This window comes from Artemia franciscana, chromosome 8 (assembly GCF_032884065.1).
Source record: "Artemia franciscana chromosome 8, ASM3288406v1, whole genome shotgun sequence".
Lineage (NCBI taxonomy): Eukaryota > Metazoa > Arthropoda > Branchiopoda > Anostraca > Artemiidae > Artemia > Artemia franciscana.
Genome location: NC_088870.1, coordinates 471,493 through 496,319, shown reverse-complemented (window position 1 = coordinate 496,319; position 24,827 = coordinate 471,493). Strand labels below are relative to the sequence as shown.

Genomic DNA, 24,827 nt, shown 5'->3' with positions numbered 1-24,827 from the left:
GATTCTCTAATAATGACAAAGAAACAATAAGCGATCATCAGAATCTTGCTACATGCAGTAGTACGCACTTTAGAGCACTTGGAACAAAAGTAAACATTTACGAACAAAAATTTTGCATAGGATTTCTAGCAAATTCCCCCAGTGTAAAAATTCCCCTGATAAGCTAATCATCTGGAAATTTCTCTTCCCTTGGGAAATTTTCTGTGAAAAAAACCTCAGCAGAATATTTGTCCATCCTCCCACCCAATAATGTATGCGTACTTCCGAATAACAAGTACTATGCGTAAACAGTGGACAAATTTTTTAACTTTGACTTATCCCCTGGGGCCGTGGGGGGGGGGTCATGTTTTATCCAAAGGCATATTTATTTGGCCTTTCAACTATTATTAACTGAATGGCTATCTCAAAATTTTGACTGGATGATTTTGGGGAAAAGGGGTGGGGAGGGGTCTAGTTGCCCTCTAATCTTTTTGGTCCCTTAAAAAGGACACTAGAGCTTTAATTTCCGTTCAAATGAGCCCTTTCTTGATATTTTAGGACTACTGGATTGATGCGATCACCCCTAAAACAACAAACAAATAAACATATCCGTGATCTTCACACAAAATATAAAATTCCAAATATGATAATGATTTTCATTAAGATTCTTTGACTTTTAGGGGGGGTCTCCTTTTTGGAAAATCAGGCAAATTTTCTCAGGCTCGTAGCTTTTAATATGTGACACTAAAATTTAATGAATCTTATTGTATTTCATATCAAAATGAGAAGGCCATTCCATTGATGTATCTATTTTTATCAGAATTTCTTTTTTTTTAGTTTGGGTTACTATTTAACCGAGTGGCTTCTGACTTACAGTTCGTTACAACTTGTTTGATCAAATACTTAGGAAAGCGAAATTTCTTTTTACGGTAGTTCCATGATGCTCATTTATGAAACCTATATATTTGGAATGAGCATAATAAGCCGATTCTTTTGATGTATCTATCGGTTTTAAATTTCGGTTTTTTAGAGTTTCGGTTACTATTGAGCCGCGTCGCTCCTTACATACAGTTCGTTAACAAAACTGTTTGATTACCAATCGACGTTTAAAAAGATTTTTTTAAGTTGTCAAATTTCAATACTTCAAATGAAATGGAACAAAAAAGCTTGTTTGTAAAAAGGAAAAATAGAATGTCTCAGTTGTTTCTATTCCAAGAAATTGATTGTTTTTTGCATATAAATTTGATGGATGTCCTGATAGGTTTTTTTTTTCAAATGAAATTAATATTAATTGAAATTAGTTTTGGAGTAAGGTTCATTAACAAAAAATCTTGTTTTAAAAAATAAAAAATGAAATGTCTCGGTTGTTACTATTCTAAAAAATTGATTGTTTTATGGCACTTAGAATTTACCAAGTGATATATAGTGATTGCAATTTCTGTCGGTCCCGGTTTCGCTAGTTTGGCTACTTCCAGATAAGCTAGGACGATGAAATTTGGCGGGCATATAAAGGACCAGACCCTATTAAATTAGAAACAGTCGTTTCCCCGATTTGACCTTCGGGGGTGGGGGGGGGGTGATGGTTAATTCGGAAAAATTAGAAAAATGAGGTATATTTACTCACGAATGGGTGATCAGATCTAGTGAAATATTATATTTAGAAGGATATCGTGTCTCAGAGCTTTTGTTTTAAATCCTGACCGTATCTGGGTGACATTGGGGGGAGTTAGAGGGGGAAACCTGAAATCTTGGAAAACGCCTAGAGTGGAGTTCATTCGGAAAAATTAGAAAAATGAGGTATTTTTTACTTACGAACGAGTAATCGGATCTTAATGAAATTTGATATTTAGAGGGAATTCGTAACTACGACCTTTCATTTTAAATCCCGAACGGATAAATCCCAAGCATGGAATGCGGCAGGCTTCTATTTATGGATTCTCATTGTCCCTTGTGTTCTAACCACAGACAGTACTGGGTCCTGGCGACTTCGTCCGCGTACCCAATCATGGCATGTGGCACGCATCTATGTATGGATTCTCATTGTCCCTTGTGTTCTAGCCACAGACTGTGCTGGGTCCCGGTGGCTTTGCCACCGGTCCCAAGCATGGCACGCGACAGGCTACTATATATCGATTCTCATATTCCCTTGTGTTCTGGGTCCCGGCAACGCTGTATCATTTTTGGATCGAACTGATGACGTAAATAGGTTTGGTTTTCTGTTTTGTATATATATATAAAATATAAAACATATATATATATATATATATATATATATATATATATATATATATATATATATATATATATATATATATATATATATATATATATATATATATATATATATATAAATAAAGGTATTCTCATTGTCCCTTGTGTTCTAACCGTCGACAGTGCTGTGTCCCGGCGGCTTCGCCACCGGGCCCAAGCATGGAATGCGGCAGGCTTCTATTTATGGATTCTCATTGTCCCTTGTGTTCTAACCACAGACAGTGCTGGGTCCTGGCGGCTTCGTCCGCGTACCCAATCATGGCATGAGGCATGCTTCTATATATGGATTCTCATTGTCCCTTGTGTTCTAACCACAGACAGTGCTGGGTCCCGGTGGCTTTGCCACCGGTCCCCAGCATGGCACGCGACAGGCTACTATATATGGATTCTCATATTCCCTTGTGTTCTGGGTCCCGGCAACGCTGTATCATTTTTGGATCGAACTGATGACGTAAATAGGTTTGGTTTTCTGTTTTAAGGTTTTCGAATTGCTTTAATCCGTTGTCAAAATATAAAGAAATATTTGTGCAATCACCAGTTTTTTACATTTTAAGCAATTTAATAATAATTTCTTTTTGACATTAATTGACACTTTGACAAATTTTCTTTGAGCAGCAAGCATTCTAAACTTCAACAATTTCTACTAATCCTCAGACTGTGGGTTTTCTGTTTTAAGATTTTCGAATTGCTTTAATCCATTGTCAAAATATATTGAAATATTTATGAAATCACCAGTTTTTTTACATTATAAGTAATTTAATAAAATTTAAAAAGAGCCTCAATTTTTTGAGCTTATGTAACGGTATATATATATATATATATATATATATATATATATATATATATATATATATATATATATATATATATATATATATATATATATATATATATATATATATTAATATATATGCAATATATATATATATATATATATATATATATATATATATATATATATATATATATTAATATATATGTATATATATATATATATATATATATATATATATATATATATATATATATATATATATATATATATATATATACATATATATATATATATATATATATATATATATATATATATATATATATATATATATATATATATATATATATATATATATATACAGAAGACAGATCACGGGTGCGTGTTTATTTGTTTGTTTGGTTTTTTTCTTTTTTTTCCAAGGGGTAATCATATCGACCAAATGGTCCTAGAATGTCGCAAGAGGGCTCATTCTAATGAAAATGAAAAGTTCTAGTGCCCTTTCTAAGTGACCAAAATTGGGGGGAACCTAGGCCCCCTCCCACGCTCATTTTTTCCCCAAAGTCAACGGATCAAAATTTTGAGGTTATTGGGAAGTGTACAGACGTTTTCAGGGGGATTTTTTTGGTTTGGGATCTTTTCTTGGAGGAATATGTCATTCCTCTCTCTTCATGCTAAAGTATTTTTAGTAATTTTAACTATATATTCTATGGTCTTTCTGATTCAGGGGTCAATCTTAAAAAATTGGGACAAAGCTTAAGATTTAGTGTAACGAGCGTGGTATTAACGAGGGGACGAACCCCCTCATATACATAATAAAATATAATTATATAAAAGTTTGTTCCGTAAGTTAATTCTTAAGCTAGGTATATTTTTTACTAATAAAAACGTTCGTTAAAAATTAAAAGTTCTAGTTGCTTTTTAAATAACCGAAAAATTGGAGGGCAACTAGGCCTCCTTCCGCACCTCTTATTTCTCAAAATCATCTGATCAAAACTAAGAGAAAGCCATTTGGCCAAAAACGAATTAAAATGCAAATTTCATTTAATAATTTATGTGCGGAGAGCCAAAATCAAACATGCATGAATTCAAAAACGTTCAGAAATTTAATAAAAAAACTAGTTTTTTTTTTAACTGAAAGTAAGGAGCGACATTAAAACTTAAAACGAACAGAAATTACTCTGTGTATGAAAGGGGCTGTTCCCTTCTCAACGCCCCGCTCTTTATGCCACAGTTTTTACTGTTTAATAAAGTAGAATTCGGAGAAAGAGTCAAACTTTGTACGTTTTCTAATTTTCTCAGGCATGTACCTTTTGATGCGTAATGCTAAACTTAATGAATGTTACATATTTAAAATCGAAATATTAAGCTGATTCTTTTGATATTCATGCGCAGTCTATAATTTTTGGACTTTTTTTTTTACAAATGGCTATCTGAAAAATTCTATAAGATGTACTTCGGGAAAATACGACGTGTGGTATGGGTAGCCGTCTTCAATGGTCAAGGGTCAAAGTACTCATGGTAGGTAATTAGTACAATCAAACTTGCGTAATTTCAAAAACAGCCCCTCCTCCAAAAGCTATCCAATTTATGGGAAAGTTTTTATCGATGCCTGGGTACCCAACTTCCTCTAAACTGTACTTTCAAGCTTCTAACTGCAAAAATACAAATTTCGTAATTTTTGCGAGCAAAGGGTGTGTACTTGTTTTTGTTTGTTTTGTTTTTCCTCACAATCATCCTTCCAAGACATTAAAAAAAATTTAGATAATTGTCGATGTTGGGAAGTCTGAAAGGGATTTTTAAGCCTCCTGTCAAAACTTGTCATTTCCGTGTATCATTGACGTGTAAAAATTGTTAGGTTTAAAAATTTTAAACCTAACAATGTTAGGTTAAAAAAAATTTTTTAAACCTAACAAGGTTTAGCAAAGTTTTAAAAATTGTTGAATATTATGAGATAAATCAAGTTTTACATCCTCGCTTCCGGTGTTCACCAGCAAAGTATAACCCAAAGCGAACAACTAATATGAACGATATCATTTCACCCTATTGCAAGTTTTGATGACCTTTCGATAAACGACTTGCTTTAGTTTGAATATCAGAATTATTGCATTCTATTATGGAGTACGGCAGGGTGTGAGAAAATTATTGTTAGTTGAGTTGGAGGTGTCGGACGGAGCACATACATTTATCTCTGAGTGAGTTAATTTGTTTTTACTGAAGAGGAGTTTATAGGGGTCTTACTAAGTATAGGCACGTTCTTAGGGATCTAGTTGGGAGGGGGTTCATACTCGCCATGGGAAGTGTTGCAAAGGCAACGTATTCTGTTCGTTTATGAGTGAATATGATCAAAATTAATATCAATTCTTTAGTCAGAAGGGAGCAAATGAAAATGTGTACACAATCGATAGGCATTGATGGCTTTCTTGACATCAAGCAAATACTTTCACTATCAGAAACAAAAAGTTGAGATAAATGAGTTTGAAAATAAATTATATCTAAAACCGTAGTTATTGTCTTCATTTCATGCAACCTAGAAGTAAATTTGTAGTTCACAACATAAATTAGCCAGGATGCGAGGAAGAAAGTGGAAATATCACCTGGGAAAAATATTGAATAATTTATATAAATGACCTAGAAATAAGGTGAACATACCACACAGTGCCTTTTTTATGCTTGGAATATAATAATCTCTGTTGGTGTATATTTGGTGTATTTGGGAATTTGAAAATGATAATTTTTGGACGCTTATAAAAGATAAGTTTTTCTATATTTTTTGGGTAAGCTATTAAAAAGGGTTAAAACTTTAGTTTCAAACTTAAGTTTTTATTATAAATTTGTTATGTTAAAATTACATAATCCACCAACATTAATCTTTCAAGATAAAGCTGAACGCTCCTCCATTTTTCAATCATCACTTCTGGGGAAAACCACATTTTGAGCCCTTAAATTAGTGACCAAAAGTTTATAAGCGTGTATTTAAACAAAAATGGGTAGTGAGAAAAAATCCCGTTTGGTAAAAAGAAAAAAATATCCTTTTTGTAGCTGATTCAGGAAGAATAACTATTTATATAACCTTTAGTCTTAATAGTATTTTGTTATCTTGACAACAGATGTGCAAGAATTTTTAAAAAGAAGCTAGAAATCGATAAAAATGACGTCAGTTTTACTGTGAGGTTTGTTTTGAGGGTTTCCAGGACCCTGGCTGCTATTTTGAGCAGGCTAGGTTTACTTGAATTTTGTCTAAATTTTTGAGATACTTTTTATACATTAGTCATAATGTATTTCAAGGGTAGAGACTTGTAGGGATGATTTTTATGTAGCATAAACACTGTAACCAAGGCGTAATTTATCGTTAATTAAGATGTAATTCCTCGTTAAATTCTAGGTTATAAGCTATTAATTCGTATATTTTATTTTCCTATATTTTATTTTTGTATATTTTCGTACACTCGTAAATTTTAAATTCGTATATTTAAGCGTATAACTCGATAAGCTTTTTTGCTATTTAGGAAAATAGTTGAGCTCCTCAACGGGGCTAGCTTTGGGCCACATACACAAATATGCCTTTTTGAAATTTGCTTTCTCTAGCAACTAGAACAAATTGTTGACGAGAAATAGAAGAAAAGGTAATAACAAACCCAAATAAAACAAATTTGAAAGAAAAAAACAATAAGTGAATAGTTGATTTCCCAATTCTACAGATTGCTACAGAAAACTAGATTATTTTCCGTTCAAATGAACCCTGGGTAAAATTCTAGTTAATTGACTTCTTGCTATCTCAGAAAGGGTTTAGGTTAGGAAAATGAAACTTTCAGGGATGAATCTACAGACTATTGTATGTCCCGGAAAGGTATTTTGAAGCAACTACCTCCACTCCTCCCTCTAGAGGGCCCTGACCTTTGATGACCTTTAAAATATGTGTGTTATAAAAGTGAAACCTTGAAAAATAGATCTTCTGCTTAATTCAAGTACAACGAAATTTTTTTCAGTTTAATAACTGCTCAATTCCATTTTATAAGGTTTTAAAGATAATAACATAAATAAGGTTTTTAAAGGACCCTGAAGTTTTCCTACATGACAGGTATACCTATTGAAATTTTGGCAAAACATTTTACCTTAATTTTCAGGTACTAGTTGCTTTTTCTCTGCCTTTAGTTCTGAAAATGCAATTCCTGTTATTTGAGTAGAATTTTGAGCCATATTAATGTTTTTTTTTGTAAAATTTAGAAAATGTATTTGCATAGCTTATATATTCCTAACCTAACCTAAACCATTTCTGAGATAGCCAGAAGTCAATTAATTAGAATTTTACCGACCCCTTTTTCGATATTCTAGGGTTAGATTGCTACATCAAACCGAACTGATTCCTTCAAAAATTAAATTAAAAAGTTTTGTTTTCAACTGAAAGTAAGGAGCAAGATTAAAACTTAAATGAACAGAAATTATTACGTATGTGAAGGTAATTGCCTCCTCCTCAACACCTCGATCTTTTCTAAAAATTTTTTAGTACTTTAAACGACCCTTTTGTTTCAGGAGTCGTTCTTAAAGAATTGGTACACAGTTAAAACTTGAGCGTAAATATCTGGGTTTTTAGGGGTGGGGGGGGGTTATCCCCCTTCATGTACGTAATAATTCTTTTTCGTTTTAAGTTTTAATGTGGCTCAGTACTTTCAGTTGAAAAAAAAGTTTAATTTAATTTGATCATTTTTTTAAATAGTTCCAGAAAATCTGGCCCCACCTCCACGAAAAAATACTCCCCACTTCCATGATGATATTCTTTCAATACCAGTGAAAATTTACTCCTTAACAGCTCCATGCGTAAAATTGAGCTGGAAAAGAGAAAGGAAGATATAAAAAAAAGTTGTATAAGATTTCTTGCAAATTCCCCAAGTTTAAAAATTCCCCTGATAAGTTCATCATCTGGAAATGTTTCTCTCAATGGAAAATTATCCCCGTGGAAAACCCCCAGCAGAAAATTTGTCCCTCCTCCCATCCGAAAATGTATTCATACTTCTGAATAACAAATACTCTGCGAAAACAATGAACAAATTTTTTAATTTAGACTTTCCCCTCTGGTTGTTGGGGGAGGGGGTCATGTTATATCCTAAGGCATAGTTATTTGACCTTTTAACTATGATTAACAGAATGGCTATCTCAAAATTTTGACTGGACGATTGTGGGAAAATGGGGTCGGGGAGGGGGCTTAGTTGCCCCTTCAATCTTCTCGGTCACCTAAAAAGGACACTTGAACTTTTATTTTCCGTTCAAATGAGCCAATTATTTATATTTTAGGACCGCTGGATTGATGCGATTACCCCTAAAAACAACTAACAAATAAACACATATCCGTGATCTTCATACAAAATATAAAATTCCAAATCTGATAGTGATTTTCATAAATATTCTTTAACCTTTGGGGGTTGTTTTCCCTTTTTGGAAAATCAGGCAAATTTTATGAGGCTCGTAGCTTTTGATATGTCACACTAAACTTAATGAATCTTATTGTGTTTCATATCAAAATGAGAAGGCCATTCCGTTCATGTATCGTTTTGTATCAGAATTATTCTTTTTGTTTTAGGATTTGGTTACTATTTAGCCGAGTCGCTCCTTACTTACAGTTGTTACAACGAGTTGTTTTATCAAATACTAATGAAAAGAAATTTCTCTTTACGGTAATTCCGTGATGCTTGTTTATGAAACCTACATGTTGGAAATCAGCATAATAAGCCGATTCTTTGAATATATCCATCAGTTTAAAATTTCGGTTTTTTAGAATTTCGGTTACGATTGAGCCGCGTCGCTCCTAATATACAGTTCGAAACCAAAACTGTTTGGTTACCAATTGACGTTTAAAAAGATTTTTTTTAGTTGTCAAATTTCAATACTTCAAATGAAATGGAACAAAAAGCTTGTTTGTAAAATGGAAAAAATAGAATGTCTTATTTGCTTCTATTCTAAGAAATTGATTGTTTTTTGCTTATAAATTTGATGGATGTCCTGATTGTTTTTTTCAAATGAAGATAATATTCATTGAAATTAGTTTCAGAGTGAGGTTCATTAAACTCTCAGGTTTGATTATGTGAAAAACATGAAAAACCACAGAAACAGACAGTATTTAGTTTTCTTTCCTTAACATTGGGCAAGGACTGAAGGGACGGACTTGAGCTCTTGCCTCAGTCAGGTGCTCAAAATGTGGAAATTTAAGGGGCAGCTACGAAAGATAACGCCAAAAAGCCAATAATATATATATATGTATATATATATATATATATATATATATATATATATATATATATATATATATATATATATATATATATATATATATATATATATATATATATATATATATATATATATATATATATATATATATATATATATATATATATATATATATATATATATATATATATATATATATATATATATATATATATATATATATATATATATATATATATACATATATATGTATATATATATATGCCGGTGGCTTTGCCACCGGCACCCAGCATGGCACGCGACAGGCTACTATATATGGATTCTCATATTCCCTTGTGTTCTGGGTCCCGGCAACGCTGTATCATTTATACAACGCTGTATTCAATTATATATATATATATATATATATATATATATATATATATATATATATATATATATATATATATATATATATATATATATATATATATATATATATATATATATATATATATATATATATATATATATATATATATATATATATATATATATATATATATATATATATATATATAAAGGTATTCTCATTGTCCCTTGTGTTCTAACCGTCGACAGTGCTGGGTCCCGGCGGCTTCGTTACCGGGCCCAAGCATGGAATGCGGCAGGCTTCTATTTATGGATTCTCATTGTCCCTTGTGTTCTAACCACAGACAGTGCTGGGTCCTGGCGGCTTCGTCCGCGTACCCAATCATGGCATGTGGCAGGCTTCTATATATGGATTCTCATTGTCCCTTGTGTTCTAACCACAGACAGTGCTGGGTCCTGGTGGCTTTGCCACCGGCACCCAGCATGGCACGCGACAGGCTACTATATATGGATTCTCATATTCCCTTGTGTTCTGGGTCCCGGCAACGCTGTATCATTTTTGGATCGAACTGATGACGTAAATAGGTTTGGTTTTCTGTTTTAAGGTTTTCGAATTGCTTTAATCTGTTGTCAGCCTCAATTTTTTGAGCTTATGTAACGGTAATATATATATATATATATATATATATATATATATATATATATATATATATATATATATATATATATATATATATATATATATATATATATATATATATATATATATACACAGAAGACAGATCACGGGTGCGTGTTTATTTGTTTGTTTGGTTTTTTTCTTTTTTTTCCAAGGAGTAATCATATCGACCAAATGGTCCTAGAATGTCGCAAGAGGGCTCATTCTAATGAAAATGAAAAGTTTTAGTGCCCTTTCTAATTTTTCCCCAAAGTCAACGGATCAAAATTTTGATGTTATTGGGAAGTGTACAGACGTTTTCAGGGGGATTTTTTTGGTTTGGGATCTTTTCTTGGAGGAATATGTCATGAGGTAAGAGAAATTCAATGAAAAGGACGCAGGATTTTCTAGCATTACTATAAAAATAAACATGAAAAAGTTTTTCCAATTGAAAGTAAGGAGTAGCGTTAAAACTTAAAGCGAACCGAGATTATTACGCATATGAGTGGTTCTAAAAATACTTTAGCATAAAGAGTGAGGTATTTGGGAGGAGATAAATGCCTCTCTCTTCATGCTAAAGTATTTTTAGTAATTTTAACTATATATTCTATGGTCTTTCTGATTCAGGGGTCAATTTTAAAAAATTGGGACAAAGCTTAAGATCTAGTGTAATGAGTGTGGTATTAACGAGGGGACGAACCCCCTCATATACATAATAAAAATATAATTATATAAAAGTTTGTTCCGTAAGTTAATTCTTAAGCTAGGAATATTTTTTACTAATAAAAACATTCGTTAAAAATTAAAATTTCTAGTTGCTTTTTAAATAACCGAAAAATTGGAGGGCAACTAGGCCTCCATCCGCACCTCTTATTTCTCAAAATCATCTGATCAAAACTAAGAGAAAGCCATTTGGCCAAAAACGAATTAAAATGCAAATTTCATTTAATAATTTATGTGCGGAGAGCCAAAATCAAACATGCATTAATTCAAAAACGTTCAGAAATTTAATAAAAAAACTAGTTTTTTTTAACTGAAAGTAAGGAGCGACATTAAAACTTAAAACGAACAGAAATTACTCTGTGTATGAAAGGGGCTGTTCCCTTCTCAACGCCCCGCTCTTTACGCCACAGTTTTTACTGTTTAATAAAGTAGAATTCAGAGAAAGAGTCTAACTTTGTACATTTTCTAATTTTCTCAGGCATGTACCTTTTGATGCGTAATGCTAAACTTAATGAATGTTACATTTTTAAAATCGAAATATTAAGCTGATTCTTTTGATATTCATGCGCAGTCTATAATTTTTGGACTTTTTTTTTTACAAATGGCTATCTGAAAAATTTTATAAGATGTATTTCGGGAAAATACAACGTGTGGGAGGGTTAGCCGTCTTCAATGGTTAAGGGTCAAAGTACCCGTAGTGGGTAATTAGTATAATCAATCTTGCGTAATTTCAAAAACAGCCCCTCCTCCAAAAGCTATCCAATTTATGGGAAAGTTTTTATCAATGCCTGGGTACCCAACTTCCTCTAAACTGTACTTTCAAGCTTCTAACTGCAAAAATACAAATTTCGTAATTTTTGCGAGCAAAGGGTGTGTACTTGTTTTTGTTTGTTTTGTTTTTCCTCACAATCATCCTTCCAAGACATTAAAAAAAATTAGATAATTGTCGATGTTGGGAAGTCTGAAAGGGATTTTTAAGCCTCCTGTCAAAACTTGTCATTTCCGTGTATCATTGACGTGTAAAAATTGTTAGGTTAAAAAATTTTTTTAACCTAACAAGGTTTAGCAAAGTTTTAAAAATTGTTGAATATTCTGAGATAAATCAAGTTTTACATCCTCGCTTCCGGTGTTCACCAGCAAAGTATAACCCAAAGCGAACAACTAATATGAACGATATCATTTCACCCTATTGCAAGTTTTGATGACCTTTCGATAAACGACTTGCTTTAGTTTGAATATCAGAATTATTGCATTCTATTATGGACTAACGCAGGGTGTGAGAAAATTATTGTTAGTTGAGTTGGAGGTGTCGGACGGATCACATGCCTTTATCTCTGAGTGAGTTAATTTGTTTTTACTGAAGAGGAGTTTATAGGGGTCTTACTAAGTATAGGCACGTTCTTAGGGATCTAGTTGGGAGGGGGTTCATACTCGCCATGGGAAGTGTTGCAAAGGCAGCGTATTTTGTTCGTTTATGAGTGAAAATGATCAAAATTAATAGCAATTCTTTAGTCAGAAGGGAGCAAATGAAAATGTGTACTCAATTGGTAAGCATTGATGGCCTTCTTGACATCAAGCAAATACTTTCACTATCAGAAACAAAAAGTTGAGATAAATGAGTTGGAAAATAAATTATATCTAAAACCGTAGTTATTGTCTTTTCATTTCATGCAACCTAGAAGTAAATTTGTAGTTCACAACATAAATTAGCCGGAATGCGAGGAAGAAAGAGGAAATATCACCTGGGAAAAATATTTAATAATTTATATAAATGACCTAGAAATAACGTGAACATACCACACAGTGCCTTTTTTATGCTTTGAATATAATAATCTCTTTTGGTGTATATTTGGTGTATTTGGGAATTTGAAAATGATAATTTTTGGACGCTTATCAAAGATAAGTTTTTCTATATTTTAAACTTAAGTTTTTATTACAAATTTGTTATGTTAAAATTACATAATCCACCAACATTCATCTTTCAAGATAAAGCTGAACGCTCCTCCATTTTTCAATCACCACTTCTGGGGAAAACCATATTTTGAGCCCTTAAATTAGTGACCAAAAGTTTATAAGCGTGTTTTTAAATAAAAATGGGTAGTGAGAAAAAATCCCGTTTGGTAAAAAGAAAAAAATATCCTTTTTGTAGCTGATTCAGGAAGAATAACTATTTATATAACCTTTAGTCTTAATAGTATTTTGTTATCTTGACAACAGATGTGCAAGAATTTTTAAAAAGAAGCTAGAAATCGATAAAAATGACGTCAGTTTTACTGTGAGGTTTTTTTGAGGGTTTCCAGGACCCTGGCTGCTATTTTGAGCAGGCTAGGTTTACTTGAATTTTGTCTAAATTTTTGAGATACTTTTTATACATTAGTCATAATAGATTTCAACGGTAGAGACTTGTAGGGATGATTTTTATGTAGCATAAACACTGTAACCAAGGCGTAATTTATCGTTAATTAAGATGTAATTCCTCGTTAAATTCTAGGTTATAAGCTATTAATTCGTATATTTTTATTTTCGTATATTTTCATACACTCGTAAATTTTAAATTCGAATATTTAAGCTTATAGCTCGATAAGCTTTTTTGCTATTTAGGAAGATAGTTGAGCTCCTCAATGGGGCTAGCTTTGGGCCACATACGCAAATTTGCCTTTTGAAATTTGCTTTCTCTAGCAACTAGAACAAATTGTTGATGATAAATAGCACAAAAGGTAATAACAAACCCAAATAAAACAAATTTGAAAGAAAAAAAAACAATAAGTGAATAGTTGATTTGCCAATTCTACAGATTGCTACAGAAAACTAGATTATTTTCCGTTCAAATGAACCCTGGGTAAAATTCTAGTTAATTGACTTCTTGCTATCTCAGAAAGGGTTTAGGTTAGGAAAATGAAACTTTCAGGGATGAATCTACATATGTCCCGGGAAGGTATTTTGAAGCAACTACCTCCACTCCTTCTCCCTCTAGAGGGTCCTGACCTTTGATGACCTTTAAAATATGTGTGTTATAAAAGTGAAACCTTGAAAAATAGATCTTCTGCTTAATTCAAGTACAACGAAATTGTTTTCAGTTTCATAACTTTGCTCAATTCCATTTTATAAGGTTTTAAAGATAATAATATAAGTTTTTAAAGGACCCTGAAGTTTTCCTACATGACAGGTATACCTATTGAAATTTTGACAAAACATTTTAGCTTAATTTTCAGGTACTAGTTGCTTTTTCTCTGCCTTTAGTTCTGAAAATGCAATTCCTGTTATTTGAGTAGAATTTTGAGCCATATTAATGTTTTTTTTTGTAAAATTTAGGAAATGTATTTGCATAGCTTATATATTCCTAACCTAACCTAAACCATTTCTGAGATAGCAAGAAGTCAATTAACTAGAATTTTACCGACCCCTGTCTCGATATTCTAGGGCTAGATTGCTACATCAAACCGAACTGATTCCTTCAAAAATTAAATTAAAAAAAGTTTTGTTTTCAACTGAAAGTAAGGAGCAAGATTAAAACTTAAATGAACAGAAATTATTACGTATGTGAAGGTAATTGCCTCCTCCTCAACACCTTGATCTTTTCTAAGGTTTTTTTTAGTACTTTAAACGACCCTTTTGTTTCAGGAGTCGTTCTTAAAGAATTGGTACACAGTTAAAACTTCAGCGTAAAGAGCTGGGTTTTTAGGGGTGGGGGGAATGTATCCCCCTTCATATACGTAATAATTCTTTTTCGTTTTAAGTTTTAATGTGGCTCAGTACTTTCAGTTGAAAAAAAAAGTTTAATTTAATTTGATCATTTTTTCAAATAGTTCCAGAAAATCTGGCCCCACCTCCACGGAAAAATACTCCCCCCTTCCATGATAATATTCTTTCAATACCAGTGAAAATTTACTCCTTAACAGCTCCATGCGTAAAATTGAGACGGAAAAGAGAAAGGAAGATATAAAAAAAGTTGTATAGGATTTCTTGCAAATCCCCCAAGTTTAAAAATTCCCCTGATAAGTTCATCATCTGGAAATGTTTCTCTCAATGGAAAATTATCCCCGTGGAAAACCCCCAGCAGAAAATTTGTCCCTCCTCCCATCCAAAAATGTATTCATACTTCTGAATAACAAATACTATACGAAAACAATGAACAAATTTTTGAATTTAGACTTTCCCCTCTGGTTGTTGGGGGAGGGGGTCATGTTATATCCTAAGGCATATTTATTTGACCTTTATTTAACTATGATTAACAGAATGGCTATCTCAAAATTTTGACTGGACGATTGTGGGAAAATGGGGTCGGGGAGGGGGCTTAGTTGCCGAGTCGCTCCTTACTTACAGTTGTTACAACGAGTTGTTTTATCACATACTAATGAAAAGAAATTTCTCTTTACGGTAATTCCGTGATGCTTGTTTATGAAACCTACATGTTGGAAATCAGCATAATAAGCCGATTCTTTGAATATATCCATCAGTTTAAAATTTCGGTTTTTTAGAATTTCGGTTACGATTGAGCCGCGTCGCTTCTAATATACAGTTTGAAACCAAAACTGTTTAGTTACCAATTGACGTTTAAAAAGATTTTTTTCAGTTGTCAAATTTCAATACTTCAAATGAAATGGAACAAAAAGCTTGTTTGTAAAATGGAAAGAATAGAATGTCTTATTTGCTTCTATTCTAAGAAATTGATTGTTTTTTACTTATAAATTTGATGGATGTCCTGATTGTTTTTTTTCAAATGAAGATAATATTCATTGAAATTAGTTTCAGAGTGAGGTTCATTAAACTCTCAGGTTTGATTATGTGAAAAACATGAAAACCCACAGAAACAGACAGTATTTAGTTTTCTTTCCTTAACATTGGGCAAGGACTGAAGGGACGGACTTGAGCTCTTGCCTCAGTCAGGTGCTCAAAATGTGGAAATTTAAGGGGCAGCTACGAAAGATAACGCCAAAAAGCCAATAATATATATATATATATATATGTGTAGATAACGCCAAAAAGGCATATATATATATATATATATATATATATATATATATATATATATATATATATATATATATATATATATATATATATATATATATATATATATATATTTATATATATTTATATATATATAAAGGTATTCTCATTGTCCCTTGTGTTCTAACCGCAGACAGTGCTGGGTCCCGGCGGCTTCGCCACCGGGCCCAAGCATGGAATGCGGCAGGCTTCTATTTATGGATTCTCATTGTCCCTTGTGTTCTAACCACAGACAGTGCTGGGTCCTGGCGGCTTCGTCCGCGTACCCAACCACAGACAGTGCTGGGTCCCGGTGGCTTTGCCACCGGTCCCCGGCATGGCACGCGACAGGCTACTATATATGGATTCTCATATTCCCTTGTAATCTGGGTCCCGGCCACGTTATATCATTTTTGGATCGAACTGATGACGTAAATAGGTTTGGTTTTCTGTTTCAAGGTTTTCGAATTGCTTTAATCCGTTATCAAAATATAAAGAAATATTTGTGCAATCACCAGTTTTTTACATTTTAAGCAATTTAATAATAATTTCTTTTTGACATTAATTGACACTTTGACAAATTTTCTTTGAGCAGCAAGCGTTCTAAACTTCAACAATTTCTACTAATCCTCAGACTGTTGGTTTTCTGTTTTAAGATTTTCGAATTGCTTTAATCCATTGTCAAAATATATTGAAATATTTATGCAATCACCAGTTTTTTACATTTTAAGTAATTTAATACAATTTAAAAAGAGCCTCAATTTTTTGAGCTTGTGTAACGGTATATATATATATATATATATATATATATATATATATATATATATATATATATATATATATATATATATATATATATATATATATATATATATATATATATATATATATATATATATATATATATATATATATATATATATATATATATATATATATATATATATATATATATATATATATATATATATACGCGCACGTAAGTCGTTACGCGCCATTATAGTTGTGTCCCTATGTCCCACCTGTGAATATAGATATATATATATATATATATATATATATATATATATATATATATATATATATATATATATATATATATATATATATATATATATATATATATATATATATATATATATATATATATATATATATATATATATATATATATATATATATATATATATATATATATATATATATATATATATATATATATATATATATATATATATATATATATGTTTATATATATATATATATATATATATGTAAAACTTGCGAATATACAACATTCTTTGATGTCCCATTGTCTGTGCATATAAATAGATTATCAGGTTTACCAACCCTTGAACATGCAACATATAATGGTCCATGGGAAAACAATCCGTATTCAGATCTATACCTCATGATTCTAATGATTGCCCTTGAGCTTTGTTGATGGTGATTGCTAATCGCCGATTCCCTGTGTCGCCGTCGTCATTTATATATCCCCCTGTGCCCCCCGGCGTCCCCATTGTAGTTGTCTCCCTGTGTCCCGGCCGTCATTTATATTCTATGTGTCCCGGTCAAATTTATATTCTATGTGTCCCGGTCAAATTTATATTCTATGTGTCCCGGTCGTCATTTGTGTCCCGGTGTCCCAGTCTGTGATTTCTCTTTGAGGGTCCCGGGCGTCATTTATATTCCTTGTGTCCCGGTGTCCCGGTCGTCATTTGTGTCCCGGTGTCCCGGTCTGTATATACATTCGTTTTTGAATTGGTCTTTTTTTTAGGTTTTAGTTTTTTACCTTTTTTTAGTTATACCTCATGATTCTAATGATTGCCCTTGAGCTTTGTTGATGGTGATTGCTAATCGAACATTCCCTGTGTCCCCATCGTCATTTATATATCCCCCTATGCCCCCCGGCGTCCCCGTTGTAGTTGTTTCCTTGTGTCCCGGTCGTCATTTGTGTCTTTGTGTCCCAGTCTGTAATTTCTCTTTGAGTGTCGCGGTCGTCATTTACATTCCCTGTGTCCCGGTCGTCATTTGTGTTCCGGTGTCCCGGTCTGTAATTTCTCTTTAAGTGTCCCGGTCGTCATTTATATTCCCTGTGTCGCGGTCGTCATTTGTGTCCCGGTGCTTTGTTGATGGTGAATGTTAATCAATATATATATATATATATATATATATATATATATATATATATATATATATATATATATATATATATATATATATATATATATATATATATATATATATATATATATATATATATTGCATATATATATATATATATATATATATATATATATATATATATATATATATATATATATATATATATATATACTTATTTCTCAAAATCGTCTGATCAAAACTAAGAGAAAGCCATTTACCCAAAAAAAGAATTAAAATGCAAATTTCATTTTAATAATTTATGGGGGGAGAGCCAAAATCAAACATGCATTAATTCAAAAACGTTCAGAAATCAAATTAAAAAAAAACTGTTTTTTTTTTAACTGAAAGTAAGAAACGACATTAAAACTTAAAATGAACAGAAATTACTCTGTGTATGAAAGGGGCTGTTCCCTTCTCAACACCCCGCTCTTCACGCTAAAATTTTTTACTGTTTAATAAAGTAAAACTCAGAGAAAGAGTCAAACTTTAGTATAAAAAGCGGGACGTTGAGAAAGGAATATCCCCTTCATACACGGAGTAATTTTTGTTCGTTTTAAGTTTTACTGTCGCTCCTCACTTTCAGTTAAAAAAACTAGTTTTTTTTTTTATTTAATAATATATAGAGGTGGTTAGATTGGGTATTTAATATAATGCGTTCCTGGCGGCCTGCTTTGCATAATTTTCAGTTGTAGTTTCCATAATTTTGTTACTAAAGTATTATATTTTCATCATATTTTTGTCTTTTATTGTGATTAACCGAACTTGACTTCTTTGGTGTAGTCGTTATAACACTTAACTACCAACTTTTTATTTGATTTTTTGACTTCTTGCAAATCATGCTGGAAGTTTCCCCAACACTATGTGGAAAATATATTCGCTGGATAATCCCGCACTCTGTGGAAAATTTATCCGGAAAATACCTCCTTCCCCGTAAAAAGTTAAAACAGAAAAGTTACAGTATATTTCCTTATCACAAAAACTGTATGTAAACAATGAGCAAATCGAATAAAATCCCTTTCCCCCCGTGTAAAAATTTCCTTCGGAAACTTTCTTCCTCCCGGAAATTTTTCTCCGTGTGCAATTCCTCTTTCCTAGAAGAAAATTCTCCTCTCCGAAAACTTTTTTGTATAGACTATTTCCCAATATCAGACGGTCTTCTCTGTACAAGCAATGGGCAAATTGCATAGTTTATAGCCATTTCCCCAGGGGCTATGGGGGGGGGGGTCATGTCATCCCTAGAGGCATATATATTGGATCTTTCTCTCTACTGCACTAAATGGCTATCTTAAAATTTGTATGAATGTCATTTGGGAAACGGGGGGCGTAGAAGAGAGCCAGTTACCCTCCTGTCTTTTTGGTCTCTTGGAAAGGGCACTAGAACTTTGAATTTACCTCCGAATGAGCCTTCTACTGATCTTTTAGTGCTATTTTGGTACGATCACTCTTAGGCGAAAAAACAAGTAAATAAGAATTCGTGACAATCCTTCTGAAAAAAAAAGAAAAAGAAAAAATAATTGTTTTTGTAGATAGGAGATTGAAACCTCCTTGCTAGCATTTTCTGATATGCTGAATCTGATGTGATTTTTGTTTCTTTTTTTTAAAGAAAGCTCTATAAAAATTTCTGTATATTTCCCAATAACAAAACTATATGTAAACAGTGAATAAATAGAATGACTTACAGCCCTTCCCCTCGTATAAAATGTCCACTTGGAAACTTTCCTCATTGAGGAAAATCTTTCCCCTTGTGGAATCTCCCTTCCATCGCTGAAAATTCCCCCTTCCATTGTAGAAATTTCCCCCTCCGAAAATTTGTTGCATAGGCTCTTTCTCAATAGCATATGGCCTTCTATGAGGATGCAATTGGCAAATGGCATAATTTATATGCCTTTCCCCAGGGTCTGCGGGAGGTGGGGGTCAGTCATCCCCGGAGGAATACTTATTGGAGCTATCTCAAAATTAAGAACAGATGTCATTAAGCGAAAGGGTGCGTGGAAATGGAGCTAATTGCCCTCCAAACTCTTTGGTCGCTTGGAAAGGGCACTAGAACTTTTAATTTCAAATGAGCCTTCTCTTGATCTTTTAAGACTGTTAATTTAATACGATCACCATCACCCCTGGGAAAGAACAAAGAAGTAAACACACATCCGTGATCTTTGTTCTGGCAAAAAATAACAAAATTCTGTAGGTAGGAGCTTGAAACCTCAAAGTAGGATTATCTGATATGCTGAATTTGATGGTTTGATTTTAATTAATACTGCTTGACCTTTTGGGGTTGTTTTCTCCCCTTTTTGAAAATCTAACTAGATTTCTCAGCCTCACTGCTTTTGATGTGTAACATTGATCTTAGTGAATTACTTTTATTTGGAATCAGCATGAAAAGTTTTTTTTCATTATAAGATCACGGACGGCTTAGTTTAACTTTTCAAAAATTCATACAATCGTTTACAACAAGTTTGAAGTTCTTCTTTGGAAGTATTTCGAGTATTACAACTATGGTGGTTTGGGAGTTAGCCAACCCAACTGGTTTTTGTTGTTTTTCGCCTAATGATTTTCTAACCTCTTGAATCATAGGTAGCGCTCGGGAACTGTCTGTATTGAAGAGCCATATTCCAGCGGTGTATTATTTTATTTGTTTTGTTGTTTTTTGTTTTTTTTTCACCTGAACACCTTATTAAAGAAGTGGTTGTAGAAGTTTGAGAGTGGGCTGGTTATATAGGAAATTGAAAGTTTTAGTACCTTTTAAGAATTGAAAGTGGTTGAAGGGGACCCAGCCCCTTTCTAAAGCCTTTTTTGCTGTCTTCTTGCTCCGTAACTCAAGAAACATCGGATGTAATTTTACGATCGTCATTTTGTTCAAAATTGTCGAAAGGTTCAATAATATTTTTTCAGGCATAATATAACCTTCACAACCCCTGAGGCAAGTACTGTAAATGATCAAAATTGCCTATGCTTTGACCATAATTGTTAGTATAATGGTGAAGGGGGCTGATTTGATGTTGGGTATATTATTGGTTTTAATCTTACATTGATCGTTTTCTGGCTCAAAAAGATTAAATGTTTTTTGGGTATGTGTGTGTGTGAAGGAGGAGGGGTGGCGGTTGGAGGCCAGGAAACTTTCTACAGAGAAATTTTTGTGGGAGGTTTTTCAAGGAGGGGGAGAGGAATTTCCTGCCATTATTTGAAAAACGATCAGAAATTAAGTTTTAAAAAAAAAGCTTTTTTCTACTGAAACAAAGGAGCAACATTAAAGTTTCAATCGAACAGATATTATTCTGTATATGAGGGAGTCGCCCACTCCTCAATACTCCGATCTTTACGCTTAAAGTTCGACCTTTTGTTCCAGCTCTTCGAGATCAATACTTGAATCACAATCGTGATGTAATTAGAATCAGAAACTTTTCTAAAACTACTGAAAAAACTTTAGCATAAAGAGAGGGATATACGGTATAATTTATGATGGTTTTAAGTTTTAATATTGCTCCTTACTTTTAGTAGAAAAACTTGTTTTATAACACTTGGTATTTACCAAGTGACATATAGCGATAGCAATTTCTGTCGGTCCATCGGTCCCGGTTTTGCTAGTTCCAGCACTTCCAGATAAGCCAGGACGATGAAAGTTGGCCGGCGTATCAGGGACCAAACCAGATTAAATTAAAAATAGTATCTTCCCCGATTCAACCATCTGGCGGGAGGGAGTGGAGGGACGGTTAATTCGAAAAAAATTTGAAAAAACGAGGCATTTTTAACTTACGAACGGGTGATCTCATCGTAATGAAATTTAATATTTAAAAGAGTCTCGTGCTTCAGAGTTCTTATTTTAAATCCTGACCGGATCCGGTGACATTGGAGGGAGTGGGAGGGGCAAACCGGAAATCTTGGAAAACGCTTAGAGTGGAGAGATCGGGATGAAACTTGGTGAGAAGAATAAGCACAAGTCCTAGATACGTGATTGAAATAACCGGACTGGATCCACTCTTTGGGGGAGTGGGGGGGGGCTCAGTGCTTTGGAGAGTTCGTGCTTCTTACCATACTAGGACGATAAAAATTGGTAGGCATGTCAGGGACCTGCACAAATTGACTCGATAACAGTTGTTTCCCCAATCCTCTGGGGTAATGGAGGGAGAGCAAAAATTTAAAAAATGAGGTATTTTCAACTTGCGAATGGGTGATTGGATCTAAATGAAATTTGATATTTAGAAGGATCTCGTGTCTCAGAGCTCTTATTTGAATCCCGACCGTGTCTGGTGATATTGGCGGTAGCTGGAGGGGGAAACGGGAAATCTTGGAAAACGCATAGAATGGAGAGTTCGGAATGAAACTTGGTGGGAAGAATAAGCACAAGTCCAAGATACGTGATTGATATAACCGGACTGAATCCGCTCTCGTTGGGGGAATGGGTGTTAATTCGGAAAAATTAGAAAAATTGAGGTATTTTTAACTTACGAACGGGTGACCGGATCTTAATGAAATTCGATATTTACCTGGAACTCATGTCTCAAAGCTCTTATTTTAAATTCAGACCAGACCTGTTGACATTGGGGGGGGGGAGTTGGAGGGGGAAACCAGAAATCTTGGAAAACGCTTAGAGTGGAGAAATCGGGATGAAACTTGGTGGGAAGAATAACCACTTTTCATCAATACGTGATTGTTGTAACTTGACTGGATCCTCTCTCTTTGGGGGAGTTGGGGGGGCAGTGCTTTGGCGAGTTCGGTGCTTCTGAATGTGCTAGGACGATGAAAATTGGTAGGTGTGTCAGGAACCTGCACAAATTGACTTGATACCAGTGGTTTTCCCAGATTCGACCATATGGGGTTCCGAAAGGAGACGAAAAATTAGAAAAAATGGAGTACTTTTAACTTACGAATGGGTGATCGAATCTTAATGAATTTTGACATTTAGAAGGACCTCGTGTCTCAGAGCTTTTATTTTAAATCCTGACCGGCATTAAGCCTCTCATTTTCCTTTTAAATCAATCTATTGATTCTTAGAATTTGGCTAGAGCTCATGCCATATGAGCTCTTGGCTCTTCTGACCTCGTCACCAGTGCCACATGAGCTCTTAGTTCTTTTTTTATTTTTGCTAAAGATCTTAAAGTTGTATACGATTTGAAAGCAATTTTATATTTTGATTTTTAATTCTTTAATTAATTTTTGTGAAAAGGGGAAAAAGGAATGAAAAACAACAACGCATCAGGAGCGTGAACATTCTTGTGTATAGCATAATTTATGTGTATAGCATTTTCAATCAAATTTGATTTTCAATCAAATTTCATAGTCAAACCACTGATGATGTCCTCTAGTCAGCTAGTCCCCTGAGAGAATTCGCTCATTGATCCTTTGTGTTGTTGACGGTTAGCTGACACTGAGGCTTAAGCACAATGATCTACCTTTCTCTTAGCACGACGTTTTTATGGTACTTGGTATTTACCAAGTGACATGTAAGCGATTGCAATTTCTGTCGGTCAGTTGGTTTGTCTGTCCCGGTATTGCTAGTTTGGCCACTCCCAGATTATCTAGGACGATGAAATTCGGCAGGCGTATAAGGGACCAGACAAGATTAATTTGAAAATAGTCCTTTCTTGGATTCAAACATCTTGGGGGAGTAGGGGGATCATTAATTCGGAAAAAATTGGGTATTTTTTACTCAAGAATGGGTGATTGGATGTTAATGAAATTTGACATTTAGATGTATATCGTGCTTTGGAGCTCTTATTTTAAATCTGGACTGGATCTGGTGACATTGGGGGATTTGGAGGGGGAAAACTGAAATCTTGGAAAACGCTTTGAGCGAAAAGATCGAGATGAAACCTGGTGGAAAAATAAGCACAATTTCAAGATACGGGATTAACATAACCAGAACGGATTCGTTCTCTTGGTGTAGTTGTGGGGGGGGGGAGGTTCTGAAAAAGTAGAAAAATGAGGTATTTTTAACTTATGAACGAGTGACCAAATATTAATGAAATTTGATATTTAGAAGGACCTCGTAACTCAGACCTCTTATTTTAAATCCCGACTGGATCCAGTGTCATTGGGGGGAGTTGGGGGGACCAGAAATCTTGGAAAACGGCTAGAGTGGAGAGATTGGGATGAAACTTGCTGGGAAGAATAAACATTAAGTACTAGTTACGTGATTGACATAACCAGACCAGATCCACTCTCTTTGGGAGAGTTGGGGGGGGGGGGGGACCTGATTCGGTAATTCGGGAAAATTAGAAAAAATGAGGTATTCTTAACTTAAGCACGGGTGATTGAATTTTAATGAAATTTAATATTTAGAAGGACCTTTTGTCTCAGGGCTCTTATTTAAAATCCTGAACAGATCTGTTGACATTGGGGGGAGTTGGAGGAGGAAACCGGAAATCTTGGAAAACACTTAGAATGGAGAGATCGTGATGATACTTAGTGGGAAGAATAAGCACAAGTTCTAGATACGAGATTGACATAACCAGACTGGATTGGTTCTCTTTGGGGGTGTTTGGGGGAGGGTAATTCTGAAACACTAGAAAAATGACGTATCTTTAATTTACGAAAGGGTGATTAGATCTTGATGAAATTTTATATTTAGAAGAATCTTGTGTCTTGGAGCTCTTAATTTCAAATCCCGACTAGATCTGTTGATGTTGGGGGGAGTTTGAGGGAGAAACCGGAAATCTTGGAAAACGCTCGAGTGTAGAGATCGGGATGAAACTT

At 33.6% G+C, this 24,827-nt stretch overlaps 1 protein-coding gene across 2 annotated transcripts in view; it reads left to right on the top strand.

The window, feature by feature from the left end:
• The first annotated feature begins 5,181 nt into the window (after window positions 1-5,181).
• Window positions 5,182-24,827, top strand: part of LOC136029853 (interferon-induced very large GTPase 1-like) — a 31,899-nt gene continuing 12,253 nt past the window's right edge. Inside the window, exon 1 of one of the 2 annotated variants that reach the window (XM_065708308.1) lies at window positions 5,182-5,220. The gene's annotated coding sequence lies outside the window, so the exon portion shown is untranslated. Of the gene's footprint in view, window positions 5,221-12,280; window positions 12,321-24,827 lie in introns of those variants that run through there. The other variant, XM_065708309.1, reaches the window with a different exon arrangement.